The sequence below is a fragment of the Somniosus microcephalus genome, chromosome 1 (assembly GCF_052327205.1).
Source record: "Somniosus microcephalus isolate GS21.2 chromosome 1, FLI_Smic_1.0, whole genome shotgun sequence".
NCBI classification, from domain to species: domain Eukaryota; kingdom Metazoa; phylum Chordata; class Chondrichthyes; order Squaliformes; family Somniosidae; genus Somniosus; species Somniosus microcephalus.
The window spans coordinates 211,118,141-211,141,499 of record NC_140987.1 but is presented as its reverse complement, the minus strand read 5'-3'; the positions used below and the strand labels follow the sequence as shown (position 1 = coordinate 211,141,499).

At 42.5% G+C, this 23,359-nt stretch overlaps 1 protein-coding gene across 8 annotated transcripts in view; it reads left to right on the top strand.

The window, feature by feature from the left end:
- ssbp2b (single stranded DNA binding protein 2b) overlaps positions 1-23,359 on the top strand; it is a 623,147-nt gene that overhangs the window by 367,984 nt on the left and 231,804 nt on the right. The window lies entirely within an intron of this gene.

The window sequence follows — 23,359 nt, the reverse complement described above, 5'->3', positions numbered from 1 at the left end:
CCATTTCAACCCAGCACTACCAATTCGTTTGGCATGTGATGCATCACCCTATGGCATTGGAGCGGTGCTGTCGCGCAAATTCCCAGACGGGTTGGAGAGGCCAGTAGCCTTTGTGTCTCGGTCACTAACCTCAGCCGAGCGCAACTACGCCCAGATTGACAGGGAGGCCCTCAGCCTAGTATGGGGAGTAAAAAAATTCAACCACTATCTGCATGGACAGAAGTTCACCTTGCTGACTGACTACCAACCACTTGTCTCCATCTTTAATCCTAAGAAGGGCGTGCCAGTAATGACTGCACAGCGGTTACAAAGATGGTCCCTGTTTGTAGGGGCGAATCAATATGAAATAGAATATAAAGGCACGAGACAGCATGGGAACGCTGATGGGCTATCGCGCCTGCCACTGCCTACTGTGGAGGAAGCACCAGCAGTGGACCCTATCGAGATATTTTATTCATCGATAATTGAACGATTGCCAGTAACAAACGCGGATATAGAGAAGGAGACCCGCAATGATCCGACGCTGTCACGGGCATATGAATTGACGGTGAGGGGATGGCCAACACATGGCGACTCACTGTTGCCAGCATTCTCATCCAGAAGAGAACAGCTGTCAGTATGCCAGGGGACAGTGATGTGTGGATCCAGAGTGGTGATTCCACCCAAGTTAAGGGAGAGAGTGCTAAATGAGCTACATGAAGGTCATCTGGGAGGAGTGAAAATGAAAAGCCTAGCTAGGGCTTATGTGTGGTGGCCGGGAATCGATCAACAAATCGAAGACCTAACTAAGAGCTGCTTAGGATGCCAGAAGGCCCAAAATGCACCACCACATGCCTCTCTACACCCATGGGAGTGGCCCTCCTCTCCATGGCAACGGGTGCACATTGATTTCGCTGGTCCATTCATTGATTCAATGTTCTTAATAGCAGTGGATGCTCATTCAAAGTGGCCTGAGGTGATAAAGATGTCTTCAACCACTACAGAGAAAACGATTGCAGTCCTACGGACCATATTTGCCAGAAACGGTTTGCCAGAGCAGACCTGCTCTGATAATGGACCACAGTTTGTGTCCGACGAGTTCCAAAAATTGATGAAAAGGAATGGGGTAAGGCATTACACATCCGCCCCATATCATCCAGCCACCAATGGATTGGCTGAGAGGTTCGTGCAAACCTTTAAGAAGGCGATAAAGGCCATGTGCGACGAGGAAATTCCACTACAGCATAAGATGGACAATTTCTTATTAGCCTACCGAAACGCGACACATGCAGTTACCAACCAGACCCCGGCCATGATGTTATTTAACCGAAGGTTGAGATCTCGTGTGGACTTGCTCAGACCAAATGTGCGAAGAAATGTTGAGGACAAACAATTCCAGCACATCAACGAGAAGCCGACAAGGAGCTTCAATGTAGGGCAACCAGTCTTGGCCTGGGACTATCGAACAGAGAAGTGGCAACCCGGAACGATATGTACAAGGCAGGGGCCATTAATGTACACAGTGGATGTCGGGGAGAACATTGTGAGACGCCACGTCGATCAGATCTTAGCGACACAGGAAGGCGTCAACCCCATGTCTCGAGTACCTGGGGATGAACCCGACATACCGGTAGCATCTACTTCAGACCCAGTAGCAGTGGAACCCGATGAACTACCCGATGAAAGGGGGTCAGAATCGCCTCTGCACCAAGAACAAGAACCTCCGGAAAGGCGCTATCCCGAAAGGGTCAGAAAGCCGCCCCAAAGACTGAATCTATAAATGGATTTTTGTTATTGAATGTACATGTAAAAATGTAATTGTTATTTGAATATTAAGGGGGTATTATTAATCTAAAAAGGGAGGAATTGTAGTGTATGTGCTTTAAGTCAGAACTACTTTTTACAGCTCCTGTATTCTGTAGTACCGGCAGTGACCACACCGGTATATAAGCTGTGCGCATGCCTCTGTACCCCAGTCTAGAGATTACCCTCCTCCAGTAAAGACCTGTTATTTGTTTATGTACAGCATTCGTGTAATTATTTATCCACTGAACCACGGATCTAACAGATCTCTTTACTGAAGATGTTTGTTCTAATTCAGCTGGACCATACAAAAAATAGTGATGCATGACACTAAATATGTGAAATGAACCTGGAGTGGATACTTACATTAATGGGATGCCATTGCTTTAAGCATCAAATGTGCTGAAAAGACACACGATGGCTGCATTGCAAGCACTACAAGTTCAGTAAGAATGGAATGCTTACTCCAAAGTTTGAAACTAAAAAATGCTATCCTTCACAGTTGGTAACCAGATACTGAAAAACTAATATAATTTAAGAAATTGCCATGTGTATAAACAGTGAGGAAATATTGTAGTTCCTTAAAGCCTTGAAAGTAATGTGCAAAAAGTATAAAGTACTTAATAAGAGCAGCTTGGCTTTTTCCTTCTGTAGACTGTGGCTAACATTGCATATTTCATTCTCCCTGAATTAATGGGATCTGAGCTATTCAGGAAGTGTTCTAATGACAATGGCAAGGGGAATGCATCAACTTCCTTCCTAAGTAATGTAATTTTTTTTAACTTCCTGCATAGTTGTAGACATGAGCTTACATCCAGCTGTAAAAATGAACCCACTTTTATAACTGAAAATAGAACAAAGATATTTTAACATAAATATAAATATATACATTCAAATTTATAAAATGTAAGATACTTCATGGCCAATTTTAAAATTTCTGGTTGCTAAAATTAACAGCTCAAATCACTTTTTTTTAGTAAAATGCTTGTAGAAATGAAAATAACAATCTTGCTGGATCACTAGGGAAATTGATGCTTTCAACACCTTCACAGACTGACAAGGAAACGTATGTATAGATCCACAAGAATATGACACAAATTGGATGCATAAAAAATGAAATAGTCACTGAAAAGAATTGCTTAGCCGATAGTCACTTCCTTCTATCCATTTATACTATAAGCTCAACAACATTAGTGCAATACTGCCAACATAACTTTCGACAACCCACAAAGTTTGATTATTTTAAATCTGAATTGGTCATGTTAGAATTGATTCAGATTCAAAAGCTGCTCTGTTCATATTAAGATTGTAGATGAGACACTTGGAAGTTTTTTTTAAAACATTTCATAACTTGAAAATATTTACTATGAACAGAATAAGCTTGATTTTTCTTCTTTCTATAGGGCGCACGACCAAAGTAAACATTTTTCTGGTCAGACACCTATAGCGCTAAAAGTGCATGCATACTTAAACAAGGTTAGTGCTGCTCTGTGCTTTGGCCTTTTTTGTGTTAAGTGTAACCAGTCCTCTTGAAACTTGGAATTAAAAAAAAAAGTAATAGATATTTATTTAATAAAAAGACAAATAGCTGTACTACAACACAATTATTTACAGTCATTTTATTTACACACAAGCTATTTTAATTCCTGGGTGCAGTTACATTTTTAAATATGTTGAATGTTTTTATAGTTCTTTGCACCTAAAATACTTTGGGGGAAAAATTCAGTTGTTTGCGCCTCCCGTTAGCACCTTAAGAGGGCGCCAATTGGGGCACAAAGCAACTAGAGGCCGGGCACCAATTGGGGCGCAAAGCAACAGAGTCTAAAGTTTCTCCAAACTAAATAAATGTTCGTAAGTAATTCTAAAATATGCTCCTGTGATGTGCCTTCATTTTACGGTGTTAAAAGTGCTAAATAAATACAAGTTTCTGTTGAATAATTCATTAAAAAAGAGTTAACTTATATCTTGGAAAACATTAAACAGGACTGTCTGGGTAATATATAGTATGGTAGCTAATGCTAATACAATTGATAGTTTATCTGTCCATTGTGGTGGCTGACAAATGTACCTTTTGCTACTGTACAGTTACACAGTAAGCTACATAAAACTGAATTTTGGGGGGCCTTAGAGTACATAACATTCAACAAAGACTTGTGAGTATCCTCAGGATATCAGCCCTAATAGCATTCATTTTATACTGTTTTATTCAGTTACTTTGTGAGTACTTTTAACAATATTTATATTTTCACAAGAGTAAAGGTGATGGACAAAGTCAAGAATTTTCAGGCACTGAGCATAATTTCAAAAAATTGGTTGCAGTAGCTAACTAATTAATTGTATGTAATTAGTTCCTCATTTGCTACTGAAGGGAATCGTTTGAACATACTGTTAGGGCAGAAACTGTACATGTTTGTAGTATTCGATTAATGGTTAAATATGTTACTGACTTACTAATGTTCTGCAGATGAGGGTGATTCTATGAACAAATAACTGGGTTTTAATCTGGCATACTAGGAGTTGCCTTGTAAAAGTCAAAATGTAGATTGCAAGGTCAATGTTAAATTTTGTTTTAAGCAGAATTTCTAGTAAAATATATTAGAGAACATGAAAGGCATAATAACTTACTGATGGACATAATCTTAAAGTCACAGTTTTAAAACAAATACCTTTTTTACCAATAGTATTTCTGTAGAAAACTATAGAAAGGTATTTTTCTAAGTGAGACTTAGAAAAGCAATGTTTATAAATTATACTGATTCTAATTCTGCAGTGCTAGATTAACCCAACCGGGGAGTGAGGAGTTAGCAAAATTGATGTATGTGCAGTTTGGAAACAATGCACAGATAGAATTATTGATCTTGCCTGGAAACTGTAACCAATTTCTGTTTAAAAGTGAAATTTTTGGGTAAATCTGTTCTTTTGAATGCTTAAATTTAAAACAGTCATGGTTGATTGTTTTTTGTATTACTACTTCAGCTTTGATGTCTTGGGGAAGGGGGGAGGTGCAGAAGAGAAACTTTGCTGCTAAAATCACCCGGTAATTTTATATAACATGCAATATATGTAACAATTTTAGGCGTGAGAGCTGCTTCACTGGCTTTCAACTATTATAACTGTCTGTTATAATGTAGAGTTGAATCCAGAATTCTACTTACTTACAAAAACAATTTAATTACTAGAGTGGGTGATGTAGAAGCGATATGGATCAGAAACTGATGTCCATTAACTCAGTAATTTAATACAATAAAAATATGTTTTATGAGGAAAATGTCATTTATTTTCAAAAATATTAACAATTGAATTTAATTGAAATATTAAAACTATTTTTTAAGATAAACATGTGGAGTAACATTGAAACTAGGGAGCTTGGAGTGCTTTTGCAGACACAAATTGCAAAGGGAGACATATTTCGATTACATCTGTAAATCAGGTGAGAATTAAAGTTTTCGTCGTGGCAAGAATTCTTCCTTGCTACCTAAAGCTCCTGGGGAGCGATTTTCGGCAGCGTGTTCAGGCACTAATGATCCTCTGAGGTGGCCAAGGTGGGGTCTTGAGCTGAAACGCTGGTTTAGCCTGTGTTTAGCCCAAGACGCCATCTTGCTAAAGGAAGTAAAGCTTTGCCTAGGTGCCGCGTCCAAGAATGTGTGCGTCCTCTCCCTCGGTCCCTGAGCCATCCTGCAGCGTGCCGCTGTGTGCCAGTCAGACTCTTCACATCTTCAGTGGAAATGGGTGAGAGGAGCCCACATATACTGCTGCACGAAAATTGCGTCTAATCAGCACTTGAGTGCTAAACCTGCAGGTTTCTGGCTTAGCACCTCCAAGCATAAGTTATGGTAATCAGCAATTAAGACCAAAATTGTGTGCTAAATCCAGACTACAAACAGGTTAGGCTTATTAGCACAGCACCCATTTAGCACCTGTTTTCACCCTTTGGCCAAAATGACCCCCCTGTTTTTTCCCAAAATTGTTTAGCAATTGGCCCAGGTTTTGCTGGAGCGGGACATGTTAGCTTGCACTCTTAGTTACATTTTTTCCCTCTCACCCTTTAACTCGAAAATGTTTTGCCCTATAAGTTGCTGGAAGTGTGAGCTGATAACGGGTATGCGAGGGCAATGGGGCATCTGGGATCTTAGTAAACAACGGGACCAACAATCTATCTGATTAACCAATGAGATTTAAGGATTGAGAAAGAAACAGAGCAATGACTGAGAAGGAGGGTAAATTAAATTCATATTGGGTACAGAAAGATTGGATTAAGAGAGAAAGAAAAAAAAGAGACAGAAAGGAAAAGTAAGAAAAATTGTCTCAATCTTTGATGGTGTCCTCATTTACCTAAGGCGCAATGATCTTCGTTCCCTCTTTGCTGGTGGACTCTTCGCGCCTTGTCGGCTTGATGGAAATGAGGCCTGTTCAAACTCAGTTCAGAGAGGGTTCCAACAATGATTGTGACAATTTGAAATATACAATCACATGCAAAGTATTGGTTCGAGGGTGGAAGAAGAGTACACACTAAAAAAGACTACATAATGCTCATTTCATGTGTAACTCAAAAGCCTGAACTAATGCTCTGTAGAGGGAGATTAAACTGTTTAGACATAAAAGAATTAGGCTGCTACTTGATCAAATTGGATGATAGGTTTTTACGTCAATAATATATTACTTTGTCAAGTCAACTGAAAAGAGCTAAAAGTTTGCCAAGCTGTATTTCTTGAAATTGAATGCTATCAAGATGTCGTAGTTAATGCAGTATACAGGTTAAACACAGATAACATTATGATACTGTAATTCTGAACTGATTATTATGTTAAATGCTGTGGTGCATTTCTGAAACCAATTTGTTGTTCTAACTGTGATGATTAACAGTTATGTTATTCTTGACTACATAGAACTTGTCCATTAAAGTAGTATTTAGATGTCTATTACACTGTGTCCTGTTTAGTCCTTCAGTTTTTGTTCTGAGCCAAGAATTAAATGTGACACTCCAGAATACCTATCTAATCCTGCATTACGTCTAAACAGCTGTCTTCCTTAGCATGACATTCCAAAGTCCCAACAGTTCAGAAACCATTGCATTTCATAGAACATTCAATTATCTCTCCCTACACATACCCTAAAGCCTACTATCCTGATCCTAACCAGATATTTTTCCAGCTCTTTTTCAAAGATTTTAATTGATGCAACATTAACCACTTTAACTTCTAGCTATCTACTACTTTGTAGGGGGAAATAATTATTTCTAAACTCAAGTCTTACTTGAGGCTTATTAATCTTGTACTCATGTACTTGGAACTCCCTCCCTAACAACACTGTGGGAGTACCTTCACCTCACGGATTGCAGCGGTTCAAGAAGACGGCTCACCACCATCTTCCCAAGGGCAATTAGGGATGGGCAATAAATGCTGGTCTTGCCAGCGACGCCCACATCCCAGGAATGAATTAAAAACATTTTTTTAAAAAGGTTCCTGCAGTTTTCTCTCACAGTCTAGGATAGTAAGTTGGTGAAACTAAAAGTATGTTCCGTTGCCTTCACAGGTAAATTATTCTTGTATATGAAAGCTAACTAATATTTGTTAAGAAAAACATACGGTTATAAATAATTGTTAAATAAATTCAGGACCTATCTTTTAATTATGATGGAATTCAAATAGTTACATATGGTGAATTGGTTAGTATGCAGTCAGCTTTGGTTGAGTCTTAATTTATGAACAAAGGATCAGGGGTAGGCCATTCAGCCCCTCAGTGAAATATATGAGTAAAACATTAGAGCTGAAGGACAGGTCAGTTGTGTGACCAAAATAAGCATTCTTTATACATACGCACAAAGTATAAGGAACAAATTGAATGAATTGCAGGTGCAAATTCAACTTTAAGGATATGACATGGTATACTGAGACATGGCTGCAAGACAGTCAGGACTGGGAACTGATTATACCAGGTTTTATGGTCTACAGGAAAGATAGGGAAAATGATAAAGTGGGAGGAGTAGCCATAGTGATTAAAGAGGAAATCACTTCAATAATGAGGATATAGCAAGAGGTAAGCAGGCAGTGGAGACTTTATGGGTAGAATGAAGGAATAGAAAAGGAATTAAGACTGTAGTGGGAGTTGCGCATAGGCCCCCTGGTAGCAGTTGTGAAGTGGCAGAATGTATTAATGCAGAGATTAGACAAGCATGTAGCAAAGGCAGAGTGGTTTTAATGGAGGATTTTAACTTTCATATAGATTGGGATAGACAAACTAGCTCATGTCAGAAAGGTAGTGAAATTCTTGAGTGTGTTTAGGATAGTTTTCTGCAACAATATGTCCTAGAACCAAGGAGGGGGCAGGCCATATTAGATTTAGTAATGAGTAATGAGCCAGATTTAGTTAACAGCCTAATGGTGCATGAACATTTATCTAATAGCGATCGTAATATGATCGAGTTCAACGTAGTGTTTCAAAGGGAGAAATGGGAAACAGCTAGCAAGATTCTAGATTTAGGTAAGGCTGACTTCAATGCAATGAGACAGAGACTGGCCACAATAAACTGGGCAAATCTGTTAATGGGTAAAACGACAGACGACCAGTGGGAGGTGTTCAACAACGAATTTAATGTGATACAAAACCAGTTTATACCCCTAAGGAGCAAAAGCACTACTTGCCAAAACAAACAGCCATGTATGACTAAAGAGCTAAGGGACAACATAAAACTAAAAGAAAAAGCATACAAAAATGCAAAAGCTAGCACAGATCCTGGCAACTGGGAGAGATACAAAGTAAAACAAAGGGTGACAAAACAGATAGCAACAAAAAGGGAGTATGAAACAACATTTTTTTTACAATTAAATTACAGAAAAGGGTGGTCAGGAGCAATGTGGGCCCCTTGAAAACTGATAATGGTGATATTGTAAATGAAAATAAGGAAATGGTGGACATGTTGAGTAATTACTTTGCACCCGTATTTACATTAGCGGAAGAGGATAGCATGCCGGACATCCCAAGGAAACAAATACTGAATCGGGGGCAGGGACTCACCAAAATTAACGTAAGCAAAATAACAGTAATGAAGAAAATATTGATACTAAAGAGTGACAAATCCCCAGGACCAGATGGTTTCCATCCCAGGATTTTAAAGGAAGTAGGTGAGAACATTTCATAATCTTCCAAAGTTCTCTTGATTCGGGAACCGTTCCTTTAGATTGAAAAATTGTGCATGACACTCTGCTATTTAAGAAAGGTAAGAGAGGGAAACTTGTGAATTATAAACCAGGTAGCCTAACATCTGTTGTCAGGAAATTAATAGAGTCTATAATTAAGGATAGAGTGACTGAACAACTTGAAAATTTTCAGCTGATCAGATGGATTTGTAAAGAGTAGGTCATGCCTGACGAACCTGATTGAATTTTTTGAAGAGGTGACTAAAGTAGTGGACAGAGGAATGTCTATGCATGTTATTTATATGGATTTTCAGAAGGCATTTGATAAAGTCCCTCATAAGAGACTGTTAGCTAAAGTAGGGATAATGGCAGGTACTCTAATTGGCAGGATTTGACTAGTGGTGTCCCGCAATGATCTGTGTTGGGGCCTCAACTATTCACATACTTATTAATTACTTAGATGGTGAGATAGAAAGCCTCATATCCAAGATTGCCGATGACACAAAGATAGGCGGCATTGTAAGCAGTGTAGATAGAAGCATAAAATTACAAACTAGGGGATTAGGGGGCATCAGTATGTCAAGGAACAACTAGGGAACAGGCTATTTTAGATCTAATCTTGTGCAATGACACAGAATTAATTAATAACCTTGCAGTAAAGGAGCCTCTTGGGAGCAGTGATCAGAATATGATAGAGTTTTATGTTGAGTTTGAGAAAGATTTTGTTAAGTCCGAAACCAGAGTTTTAAATCTAAACAAAGCAAACTACGTAGGTATGAAAGGGGAGTTGGCTAAGGTATGTTGGAAAGCTAGATTAAAAGATATGACAGTAGATATGAAATGGCAAACATTTAAAGAAATAATTCATAACAAATATACATTCCCTTAAGGTTAAAAACCCCACGGGAAAATTGATCCAACCGTGGCTAACGAGCAGTTAAAGATGGTATTAGATTAAAGGAAGAGGCTTATTATGTTGGCCAAAAAGAGTAGTAAGCCTGAGGATAGGGAGGATTTTAGAATTCAGCAAAGGAGGACGAGGAAATTGATAAAGAGAGAGAAAATAGAATATGAGTAAACTAGCGAGAGACATAAATCAGATTGTAAAAGCTTCTATAGGTATGTGAAAAGGAAGAGATTAGCGAAAGTAAACGTGGATCCCTTACAGGTAGAGACAGAAGAAATTATAATTAGGAATAAGGAAATGGCAGAGACATTGGCTCAGATATTCCGATTGCAGGCCTCCCGCGGGCGGAGGGCTACGATCTGGAAAAATCTGCGCCCTTACCTGAGGGCTCCTGGGAGGCGCACAGTTCCGCTCCTGGGCCTCTCCAAACTGCCGGTGCGCAGGGCCCACGTATCCCAGAGGCGCAGGTAGTTTGCAGCGTCCCTGGGATCACGTGGGCCATAGGGAGCCAATCAGAGAAGGGAATCTCCCTTCATAAATTTGACAGGAAGACCTGTCAAATATATGACTGGAAATCACCCCCAAAACATAGTAATACTTCAAATAAAAAAAATTTTAAATCACATTTTTTAAATGACTTGAAATGACATAAATTAACTATTTTAAACAAAAATTTAAATTTTTGAAAAAAATAATTAAAGTTTTTAATGGGGCTAAAAATAAACTTACTTTTTTTTAAAGTATTTTTAAATGATAAATCAGTGGAATTCTTTTTTTACTTTTTTTCAACTCTTTTCAAGAATTGTAAGTGTTTTCTGTGGGCGGAGGGTCTCCAAAAAGCGGAACTCTCCGCCCGCAGAGGCCCTGCTCCAGGGCAGCCGGAGGATCTGTCCAGAGCTTTCTTGACAGATCGGAAATGCCGGTTTCAAGCGCATGCACAGTGCATGCCTGAAACCGGCATTTCCGATGTCCCTACGGGTGAGTACACAGCGTGTACACACCCGTAAGGTTCGGAATTTCTGGACCATTAAACAAATACTTTGGTCGGAATTTTCTTTACCTGGGCGGGTCAGGTGTGGGCGGGTCGTGACTTCATTGTTGCTTGCATCCCGCTGCAGAAATCAACTTTGCGTTAATGGGGCCAATTAAGCCCACCCTGCACGTTACCCTACCCTATTAAATGGTGCGGGTCTGACGACGTAATCGATGATGTGTTTCCAGCCGGGATATTTAAAGGAGCATGGCCACATTGCATTTGAAGGTTCATCTAGGAGTCTACAGTCACTGCATTGGAGGCTTTGATTGCTCCAAACAGTTGGAGACATGACTGCACAGAGGCAGAGGGCTGCACCCAGGTTCTCCAATGACTCCCTCCATATGCTTGTGGAGGGAGTCAGAGTAAGCATGGAGGTCCTCTTCCAATTTGAATGGGCGGAAGAGATCTCCCCAGGAGACTAAAAGAGCCTGGCTCCAAAAAGTAGAGGCGGTGAACAGCAAGGATGTGTTCAGGAGGACCTGGGTGCAGTGTTGGAAACGTTTCAATTATCTCATTAGATCAGGAAAGGTGAGTACAAAGCCACACTCAACTTAATCTTGTTCAGGAGGACCTGGGTGCAATGCTGGAAACTTTTCAATGATCTCATTAGATCAGGAAAGGTGAGTACAAAGCCACACTCAACTTTATTTTGCTGTGCCTCTCATCACACCCCCATCACTCTGCCTTCCCAACACTACTCCTGCACATCCTCACACCAACATACCTTGCATATCCATCCATCCCTCTCTCTCTATCTACATTATCACATCCCCATCTTACTAGCCACCCCTCACACTCACCCTCATCCTAATGCAATCATACCAACTAACAACACACAAGTAGACCACTTGACATTGCTACCCCAATCCATCATAGTCTCCCTCTAAAGATGTAACCCATCCATTCCTTACACTCATTCCATCACTCTCATTCGACCTTCTCTTCTTTCCCTCCTTGCAGGAAAAGAGAACGCACAATAAGAGGGAGAGGGAGAAAACAAGAGGTGGCTCTCCATCATTTGCCACCCTCAACAGCAGAGGAGGCTGCATTGGAAGTATTGGGAGATGGAAAGAGGGAGACATCTCGGCAACCTGGTGACAGAATTACATATCATACAGCCACATGGCATACATCAGTCACTCATATGGGGACTGAGGTCATCAGCCACTGAATAGTCATCATGTGAATAATGGTATCTGTACCCATTCTTCATATGGTATCTCTAACTCATCTCTTTACTCTCCCACAGGTCCATCAAGAGCCCCTCTACTGTCCAGGAGGAAGAGGAAGATGACTCCTCAGAGGAGCCTCCAGCCTCTGAGGGCGCAGCGTCATCAGACATAAGCGCACCCAGCATCAGCGCAGAGACACACACCTTGGTGGGTCCCACGTGAGATAGAGTAATGTTGTCACCTGATAAGTCACAAGTGAACAAGAGCAGATGGTGGAGAAAGAGACAGCAGTGGAGACTCCTTGCCGGAGGGCGCAGGACGCTCCCAGCTCTGCTCAGCTGCCTGCAGACGCTGAGCCTCGGGGGCCATCCAGAAAGAGGGCGATCCTGGAGGTGCAGGAAGAACTGCAGGGGGCTCTGACAAGTTTTGCGACCGCGATGTCTGCAAATGTTCAGAGAATGGAGGAGTCCATCTCCAACATAAGCACCATCGTGTTGCAGGCAATGGCGACTGTAGGCTCTTCCATGGATAGGATGGCCACCTGCATGGAGCAGCTAATGTGCCATTCACAGGAGCACATGGTCTCTATGGAGAATAGATGGCTATCTATGGAGCATAGATGACAGGCTCATACACCTCCTGTCTAGGAGGGATGTCAGCGTAGACGTGGATCCTCATGGCCCCACTGATGTGCAGCAAGGTACTCTCCATGAGAGGGATAAAGGTGAGAGGGGACATGGAAGTGTGGGCTCCTCTCAAAGCACTCACACTTCTTCCTCATTGCCAGCCCCTCAGTCAGAGCCCCAGATGCCTCCTCAGACAGCAATGGCCGAGTCTGCCCCTGCACAGTCGCAGGAGGAGCAGACTTTGGCGGGGCCACCACAGGCTCCAAAACCCAGAGGACGCCTGCCAAGAGTGTCTAAGCAGTCACAGCAGGGAAGTGAGCAGCCTGCCTCGACCTCTGCTGAAGCCACAGCAGTAGCACCTCGTAGAAGCATGCGTAAGAGAAAGATGACACACAAGTAGAGTCACAAGGGTAGCCACTTACATGTTGTATTCAATGTTAATGTCAAGTTTCCGTTAATGTAATGTCAACCATAAAAAACCTTTATTTTCACCACTTTCCGGTCTTGGACGAATTCGTGTGCACCTTTGGAAGTGAGTTGGAGTGAATGGTGAGACATAATGGTACCTCTAGCAATGGTGGGCAGTGTGAAAGAAATGGCTTGGTCTTTGTAGGGATCCTTTATGGTGTTGCTATGGGGTGGTGCCAACCTGGCGCAGCATGTGGCAGCCATATGAGTGTACTGCATAAAGTTAAGTAAATCCTTGGCCTCCTGGGCAGCAATGTGCTGAGGTGCTGGTGGGATCTGGCCCACAGGTTCTTGCAGCTCGTGCTCCTCCTCATCTAGCTGATGTTCCTCCTCCTCCTGCTCCTCCTCTGAAGAGGCTGTGCTCTCAGTGCCTTGCTCCTCATGCAGTGCTAATCTTCGCTGTTACACTATGTTGTGCAGGGTGCAGCAGGCCATAATGATTCTGGAGACCCTGGCTGCTGCGTACTGAAGGGCTCCTCTAGATTGGTCAAGGCATCTGAAGCACATTTTGAGCATGCCTATTGTCTGCTCCATGACAGAGCTGGTGGAAATGTGGCTTTCATTGTATCTTTCCTGGGCCTCAGTACCTGATCTCCTCAAGGGTGTCATGAGCCATGTCTTCAGTGGATAGCCTTTGTCTCCAAGCAACCAGCCAGAATGTCTGTTTGGAGGAGTGAAGAGCTGAGGGAGGGTGGACTGGCGAAGGGCAAAAGAGTCATGGCAGCTGCCAGGGAATTTGGCACACACATGCATGATGATCTTCCAGTGGTTGCAGACCAGCTTCACATTGAGGGAGTGGAAGCCCTTGTGGTTGACAAAGACTCCTGGGTTATGATGGGGTGCCCTGATGGCCACATGTGTGCAGTTGATGACTCCCTGCACCCGTGGGAAGCCAGCCAGAGTGACAAAGCCGAGCGCCCACTCATTAACACTGGCTTCATCAGTGGCAAAGTTGATATAATTGGTTGATTTGTCAAAGAGGGCATCAGTGACCTGTGTGATGCATCCGTGGGCGGCCGACTTTGAGATGCCGCAAATGTCTGCTGCAGATCCTTGGAAGGAGCCTGAGGCGAAGAAGTTGAGGGCACTGGTGACTTTGACAGCCATTGGTAAGGCATGTCCACCTGCTCCTCTGGGCTGTAGGTCTTGCTCGAGCAACGTGCAAATATCTGCGATGACCTGGCGCAATAGCCTGAGCCTCCTTTGGCACTGCTGCTCAGACATGTTGAGGAAGCTCATCTTCTGCCTCTATACCCTGTGTTGGGGGTATCACCTCCTGAGCGTTGCAGCCCTGTGCTGATACCCTCTGTTCTGTGCAACATCAGGTGGTTGAGGAGAATGTTGGTGGTGGTGTTGTTGGTGGTGCTGCTGGTGTGCCTGGTACTGCTGGTGTTGGGGCTCATTGTGATCCGATTCTGAGGAGCAAGGTGAGACAGAATAAATAGTACCCATGCTGATGGAATAGATGGCAGGCCAAGTAGAGATGAGAGAAGCAAACTGTCAGTGGTGTGATAGGTTGTACCAATGAGGTGAGACTGGATGGCGATTTTGCTGGAAACACTTGCAGTCTGTAGAAAGCTAAATGTGTGCTGGGAATGCAGGCAGCAATAGCTTCTGCCTGAGGAAAGTGACCAGCTGTGAGGTGGGAGCTTTTATACAGGAAACTTTGCTTTATCCGGAGGTTAACTATCCGGAATGCTCGATCCACCAGCAAAAATCAGGAGCTGTTTCGTTAGGTTTTTTTCCTTTTCGTTGCTTTTTTTTCACCAGTCAGGCTCTGCAAGGTCTAGCTGAAGCTGTTGCTTAGCTACATAGACGCTTGCAAGGTACGGCCGACTGTTTAGAAGCTGTTGCTAAGCAACAGGGTTTGTTGCTAGATACGGAGCTCAAAAAGCTCCGTATGTTTTAACATTAGCGCTGGTTTGTCCCGCAGTTTTGATGGGACGGCGACAGCTCAGTCCCGTCGGTGCCGGATATCACACAGTTTCTTGTAGTACATTTCATGCTGTCATCTAATCAGCTGGAGCAATGGCCACTCAACTCCCGCCTCAGGCTGACAGACGTGGTGCCCGAGCTGCGTGAATCCCGTGGGCAGCCAGGGAAATTTGAAAGATAGGCTGAAAAATGTGCTTAAGGGTCTGACAAGTACTGGTTAATGATTTGAATTAGGTTGCCCACCTCTGTCGGTCGGGTCGCTGCCGCACCGGCAAACGCTCCTGAGGGAAAGGCACGTGGGGGCGGGATGACGGTGGGTTCCTGACCTGCTGCAACTTATTTCAAATATCCCCCCGACCCGCCTCCGATCATGCCTGCACGGACCCTAGAAAATTCCAGCCTTTGTATCTGCCTTCACGGAAGAAGACACAAAAAGCATTCAGGAAATAGCGGGGGACCAAGGGTCTAGTGAGAATGAGGAACTTAAAGAAATTAGTATTAGTAAAGAAATAGTACTGGAAAAATTAATGGGACTAAAAGCTGACAAATCCCCTGGACCTGATGGCCTACATCCTAAGGATTTAAAAGAGGTGACTACAGAGGTAGTGGATGCATTGGTTTGATCTTCCAGAATTCCCTGGATTTTAGAACGGTCCCTGCGGATTGGAAGGTAGCAAATGTAACCCCGCTATTCAAGAAAGGAGGGCGAGAGAAAACAGGAAACCATAGATCAATTAGCCTGACATCAATAGTAGGGAAAATGCTAGAATCTATTATTGGGGACGTGGTAACAGGGCACTTAGAAAATCATAATATGATTGGGCAGAGTCGACAAGGATTTATGAAAGGGAAATCATGTTTGACAAATCTAAGGGTGTTTTGAGTTTGTAACTAGCAAGGTAGATAAAGGGGAACCAGTGGATGTATTTGGATTTTCAGAGAGCATTTGATAAGGTGCCGCACAAGAGGTTATTACACAAAATCAGGGCTCATGGAATTGGCGGTAATATATTGGATTGAGGAAGTAAGAAAAAAATGAAAAAAAACTTGCATTTATATCGTGCCTTTCACAAGCTCAGTATGTCTCAAAGTGCTTCACAGACAATGAAGTACTTTTAAAATGTATTCACTGTTGTAATGTAGGGAAATGCAGCACTTAACGTGTGCACAACAAGGTCCCACAAACAGTAATCCGATAAATGACCAGATAATCTGTTTTTGATGGTGTTGTTTGAGGGATAAATGTTGGCCAGGATATCAGGAGAACCCTCCTGCTCTTCTTCAAGTAGTGCCATGGGATATCTACATTCACTTGAGAGGGAAGGCAGAGTTTAATTTTTCATCTGAAGGACAGCTCCTCCCTCCGTATTGCACTGAGCATCATCTTAGATTATGTGCTTAAATCTCTGGAGCAGCGCTTGGACTCTTCTGACTCAGAGGAGAGTGTAAGAAATACAACGACAAATAAATTGCTTCGTTTTCATGAGCCATTCGCCGTGACTTGAGGGCTGGAATTGTCGCATGTGCCATAGTTTTGACACACCTGCTGTAATGTACATTAAAGAGAATTGGAGGGTTTAAGTTATTAACACCTGAAGGGATTAATTTTAAATACTAAAAACTCTGGAGTAAAAGCTAAACTTTTAGGTTGCTGCTGTAACCTAACATTCCTCTTTGTTAAGAACATAGGAACAGGAGTCAGCCATTGAGCCCTTCGAGCCTGTTCCACCATTCAATGAGAACATGGCTGATCTGTGACCTAACTCCATATACCCGCCTTTAGCTCATATCCCTTAATACCTTTAGTTAACAAAAAGATATCAATCTCTGATTTAAAATTAACAATTGACCTAACATCAATTGTCGTTTGCGGAAGAGAGTTCCAAACTTCCACCATTCTTTGCGTGTGTAAGTGTTTCCTAATTTCACTCCTGAAAGGTCTGGCTATAATTTTTAAACTATGCCCCCCAGTCCTAGAATCCCTAACCAGAGGAAATAGTTTATCTATATCTACCCTATTTGTTCCCCTTAATATCTTGAAAACTTACAGTTTTTGTGAAGCATGGACCACAAAATACTTAAACTGATTTCAGATTCTAAGCTTTTATTAATGGTCTTTAATTTCCTCCCTCTTTCCAAAACTGTTCCTGTGACACAGAGCATCTACTCAGAAAAACAGTACTGGAGAGTCAATCTTCATGATTGCAGTCAGTTTAAACACACTATTGGACACAATTTACATGAAGCGCTTAAATTACTTCACAGGACAATAACATATTGATCTGAAAAGACTTTGCTCCCTTTTATATATCCTGATGGCATAGTGTTCAGATGTTTGAAGAAGTTTTTCAGACCTGCGATTTAAACTGGAGTGATATGAATCAGAGTGTATTTCCACCTTCCCTAGAGATTGTGTATGCTTTTAAGGTCCTCTACTTGGTTGTAATTTAACCTTCAGAATCTCAGCTAAGATATGTTTCAGAACAGGTTATTACATCAACATGTCTCAACATGTCCCAATGATTACGTGTCTGGGATACTGAAATTTAAATGCCAGTGCAGCAGTGCCGGGTTTCTGCTGTGTAATCACTTTTTCATCTTACTCCATGTGTACATGAGCAAAGGAAGTTTGACAACCACCAGATTTCTTTTTCAAGTTTCTTATTGACAACATCTGCAGGTTCTTGTAGCTTGTAGATGTTGAGCACAAATCCTTGGATGTGTACAGGAAGGCTGCACAAGCAGTCTAGAAATCTCTTGAGAAACAAATTGATGATTAGTGCAGCTTTAGCTATGACAAATAGAGAGGTATAATGATAGTGTTACCTACCAACAGGAGAAGACCAGCCTTAGAAAGTCCTATGAATTATATTCTGTGATTAAAGACAACTTTGTTTTTTTGGGGAGGGTAGGGTTGTGAACTCCCAGCAATTCAATATATGGACAAAATGTAAATTTTCTAAAAATGTATGTATTCTTTAAAAAACAGTATTCCTGGGACTGAGAAGACCAACTGCCTCTAGGCGTGCACTGGACTGTTGGAAAACCTATTAGAAGTGTGTATATGAGAATAAATAAAACCATATATCCTTGTTGACCATCATGGAAGTAAAATGTTTTTGAGCCTAGACCATGACTGTAACTTTGCTTTTCTTACTTTAGATTACCTTAGCACAAACCTAAAGTTCTTTTTGTTATTTCTATTGATGAGGTTTGTGTTTTAACTTTATGGATCTAGGATCCCGCCCCCTCAAAAAATGCAAGTCGATTCTCAGCTGACATTTTTTTTGCTTTTGTACATCTGACTTTTGTTTGCAGATGATACCACACTGGGGGGTATAGCTAACACTGAGGAAGAATACAACATAATTCAAGAAGACATTAGAAAATTTGCAGACTGGGCAGTTAATTGGCATATGAACTTTAATATCGATAAAACATCACCTACACTTTAGAAAATAAAAAAAACTGATCAGGGTAGAAGGGCAACGGGCTCTAGGGATACAGGTGAACAAAAAAGCAGCATCACAGGTCAGCAAAGCAATTAAAAATGCTAACAAAGCACTGGGATTTGTTTTTAGGGGTATGGAATTCAAAAGTAGTGAAGTTATGTTAAACTTGCATAGGAGCCTGGTCAGGCCGCACTTAGAGTACTGTGCAGAGTTCTGGTCTCCATACTATAAAAAGGACGTAGAAGCACTGGAGAAAGTGCCAAAAAGATTTGCAAGGATGGGACTAGAACTGAGAGATTACAGCTATTGGGAAAGATTGAACAGGTTGGGGTTTTTTCTTTAGAAAATAGAAGACTTAGAGGCGACCTGATAGAGGTCTTTAAAATTATGAATGGATTGGATAGGGTAGTTGTGGAGTGAATGTTTCCACTTGTGGGAGAATCCAAAACCAGGGGCCATAAATACAAGATAATAAATCCAGTAGGGAAATAAGAAATGTCTTTACTTAGAGAGTGGTTAGAATGTGGAACTTGCTACCACAGGAAGTGGTTGAGGCAAATAGCTTAGATGTTTTCAAATGGAAACTAGATGAGTACATGAGAGAAAAGGGAATAGAAAGATATGCTGAAAGGCTGAGATGAGGAAGATGGAATGTGAGGAGAATCGTGTGGAGTGTAAATACCTGCACAGGCTCGTTGGTCTGAATGGCTTGTTTCTGTGCTTCATATTCTATGTATGTAATTCTGTGTGAGCCACAACACCTATTAAAGATGTTATAGTCATGATAGTGATTAGATGATCATGGTTACTTTAGTTTGCCTATTTGGAAAGGTGAGCAAATATACAAGTGCAAGCAAACATTATATATCTTGTAGTAGTTCACTTTCTGTTAAATGATTGACAGATAATGTATTTGATGCTTGCTGAAGTAAACATGAAGTCTGTTTATCGCTTTGGTAATTTGATGCAGACTTTTAGATTATTCTAACTCAGCTAAAGAGCAACTTTTCTAAAAATAGGCATGCTGTTGGTTCAGTGATATGGATGTGAGATTCCAAAGGTAGGTTTCATTCACAAACATTGTACACAGTACCTTCAGAAAAAGTTTTGTGGGCCATAAATGCAAGATTTGATGTAAGAGGTTTAGAACAGAGGGCAGGAGAAACTTCTTTACACTGGATGAGGCTGTGGAATCAACTTCTAGGGTTAGTTGTTGAGGCAGAAACTATGGGGGTAATTTTAACCCCCAAGAGCGGGTGAATTTGGGGCGGGTGGAAAGTAAAAATTTCAAACCCAACCCCAACCGCCTCCTACCCAACCACTTGCAGTATTAACGGTGAATTGTTGGGCGGCAGGCAATCAATCCGCTCTCAGGAGGCGGGTCGGTCATTGAAATATTTTAAGGAGGCTGCGTGCCTCCATTTTTACATAGTTATTATTTTTAACTAATGTTGGCCGAGTTTCCCAGGGCTTGGGAAGCCTGGCAGGTAAAAGGAGGTGAGAAGGGCCGGATCTATAAGGTAAGTGCATTTACAGCACTGGTTGTGGACCATGAGGGGCAGGAGTGTTTCCTCCAGACCCCAAAAGCAAACCTCTTCACAAACTCCGTGATCGACTGATCTCCCCCAAAATTTCCCCTTGATATCCATGATCTACCCCGACCTCCATGATCTCCTCCCCAATGTCTATGATCTCCCCTCTACCACTGCCCCCCCCCCCCCACCAATCTCTCCCTCCCTTCTCTCTGCCGCAGGCTTCTCCACTCAACAGGCAGTCAGTCAATCAGGCTGACTGTTGGGTGGGAAACTTGCAGAAAAACTTTAAAAGGCGTCCTACTGTTCATTTTAGCAGAATGTCTGGGAAACCTGTACTTCTGGGTTTCACGTCTGGAAATTCCACCCCCCCCCCCACCCGCCAACGGCTCTCTCCACCGCCCCAAGTAAATAGCAGGGCCTATGTTTTCTCTAGTCCTTGATTTAATGTTTCTCCGATTCCCTGCAGAAGTTTGCTGAATTGGTATTAAAGCAGAATTGCTGTGTAAGAAAAATTGGTAATCCTTAAAGCTGAACATTTTGAATCGCTAATGATCAATTTTTTGTTGATTGATGTATTGTGTAGTTCTCTTGTTTTAACACACAGTTCACTGAATAATCATATTGAGGCTTTAGAGAGGTTACAACACAGATTCACGAGGATGCTGCCTTGTATCAGAAAATGCAAAGAAAGACTTGAAAAATTGAGTTTTCAGAACAATGCAAATTAAGAGGCGATATGATAGAAGTGTTTACAATTATGAAAGGATGGGACAGGGTAGATAGAATCAGACTGTTTTCATTATATGGGAACAGTATTGTAGTGGTTATAGGCTAGTAGTCCAGAGGCCTGGACTAATAATCCAGCGAAAGTGAGTTCAAATCCCACCATGGCAGATTGAGAATTTGAATTCAGTTCAAATAATCTGGAAATGAAGTTTGGTATCAGTAAAAGTGACCATGAAGCTGTCTGATTGCCGTTAAAACCCAACTAGTTCACTAATGTCCCTTTAGGGAAGGAAACCTGCCGTCCTTACCTAGTCTGGCCTATATGTGACTCCAGTCCCACACCAATCCCACACACTCTTAACTGCCCTCTGAAGTGGCCTAGCAGTTGTATCACACCGCTACAATGAATTTCAGTTCAAAAAGACCACCACCAACACCTTCTCTGTGCAACTAGTGATGGGCAATAATTGCCAGTCATGCCAGTGATGCCCACATCCCAAGAATGAAAAAAAGTTGAGAGGTCAAAAATGAAGGACCTTGATTTAATTTAAGAGGTTTAGAACAGAGGGCAGGAGAAACTTTTTTTATTCATGATGAGGCTGTGGAATTCACTTCTAGGGTTAATTGTTGAGGCAGAAATGATGTTAGATTAGATTGCATAGGTGGATGAAGGAAAAGAGGCTGAAGAGATATAGGAACAAAGTGGGTAAATGTGTTTCGGACTATTTGCTTGTGTGGAGGGTAAATATGTATTGATTGATGCCAAATGGTCTGTTTCTCTGTTGTAACATCTATCTATGGCCTATAAATTAGAGGTGTTAACGCTGGCCGTTAAGGCAGGTTTTGGAAAATAAATGGTGGCCTGCTGCCAGCAGGTCCCATGGCGGCCACCATTTTCTGCTGGGCGGCAGCGCTGCCAATGTCCGTGCTCGCTGGAGATATATAGATTATGCAGATCATAACATCAGTGAGCGTGCAATGCTCACCTGACACCCAATCTACCATTTTCGCGTTCGCCGCTCCATTTACCAACCTGTGTTAATCATGACCAGCTGACCAAGTGTTCACAAGCAGGAAGGAGGCTCCAGCAGCGTTATTTAAAGGAATCATCAGCAACATCTTGTAGCTGACAGCTTTTTCAGTTTGACTGGCTCTGTGTAACTTTCTGCAACTCTTGCAGCTTTCTAAACTTGTTTCAAGTTCCTAAGGTGACAGGGAGTGTTGGTGCAAGTGGAGAACGCCTTCATTCTTATTTAAAGGCTTCTGCTCACAACACATGCTCACAGTCATGGGGGCTCTACTTGCAATCCCCCTATCGTCGGGAGAGAGAGCAGAGGCAGCAAAGAAGAGAAGATGAACGCAGAGGAATGAGGAGGAGGGCCAGGAGGGCTCTCAACAGGAGGCCTTACCCACCTAGGGTCTTCCGAAAGAACTTCTATTACCTCCACTGAACCGAGGAGCAGTGTATTCGGAAGGTCTGCTTTACCAAGGAGGTGGTCATAGAACTCTGCCAGCTCCTGCAACCAGATCTGCAGCCTCAGAGCAGGGTGACCATGGCTCTCCCAGTGGCCCTCAAGGTCACAGTGGCCCTCAATTTCTTTGCCAACGAATCCTTTCAGTCTGCAGCAGGAGACAAAGCTAACATCTCCCAGTTCACTGTCTATCGCTGCATCCAGGAGGTCACAGAGGCTCTCTATTCCAGGAGAACGGACTACATTGTCTTCTCCCTGAACAGAGAGAAGCAGGATGAGTGTGCATGTGGCTTTGCCAGCATAACGGGCTTCCCCATGGTGCAGGGCGCCATTGACTGCACCCACATGGCATTACAGGTGCTGTATACCAACCCTGAGATCTTCTGCAACCGCAAAGACTACCACTCACTTAATGTGAAGTTGTTGTGTGACCACGCCCAGCGCATTCTGATGGTCAGTGCCTGCTATCCTGGCAGCAATCATGATGCCTTCACCCTGTGCCAGCTATCTTCCAGCCACCCGAGGGTCGCTGCTCGGAGACAAGGGCTATCTGCTCTGCACCTGGCTGATGACTCCTCTCCGCAACTCCACCACTTCTGCCCAGCACTCATATAATGAGAGCCATGCTGCCACCAGGAACATCATCGGGCAGCTGAAGCAATGGTTCCGCTATCTTGACCGCTTGGGAGGAGCCCTCCAGTACTTGGAGGAGCATGTGTCCCATTTCATGGTGGTCTGCTGCATGCTTCACAACTTGGTCATCATGAGGATGCAGCGCTTGCCAGCATGGATTGCGGGACCACCTCAGGAGGATGACAAGGTAGAGGAAGAGTTAGAGGATCAAGAGGAAGAGGAGGAGGAAGGGAAGAGGCAGGCAGCAAATGTCCCCTTCTGGACGGGCTGCCCATGAATTCCTTATCAGACTCCGATTCCAATTAATCAAACCCCAGATCCCCGTTGCTCACACATCTTCATCATACCAGCCCTCTGACACGGAACATCACAGCGCCCTCCTGGGCACAAAGCTGAAATGAGAGCCACCACAAAACAAACATTGCAAACAAAATTAGTAAATTTATTACTATTCAATTTACATTACAATATGAACTAAT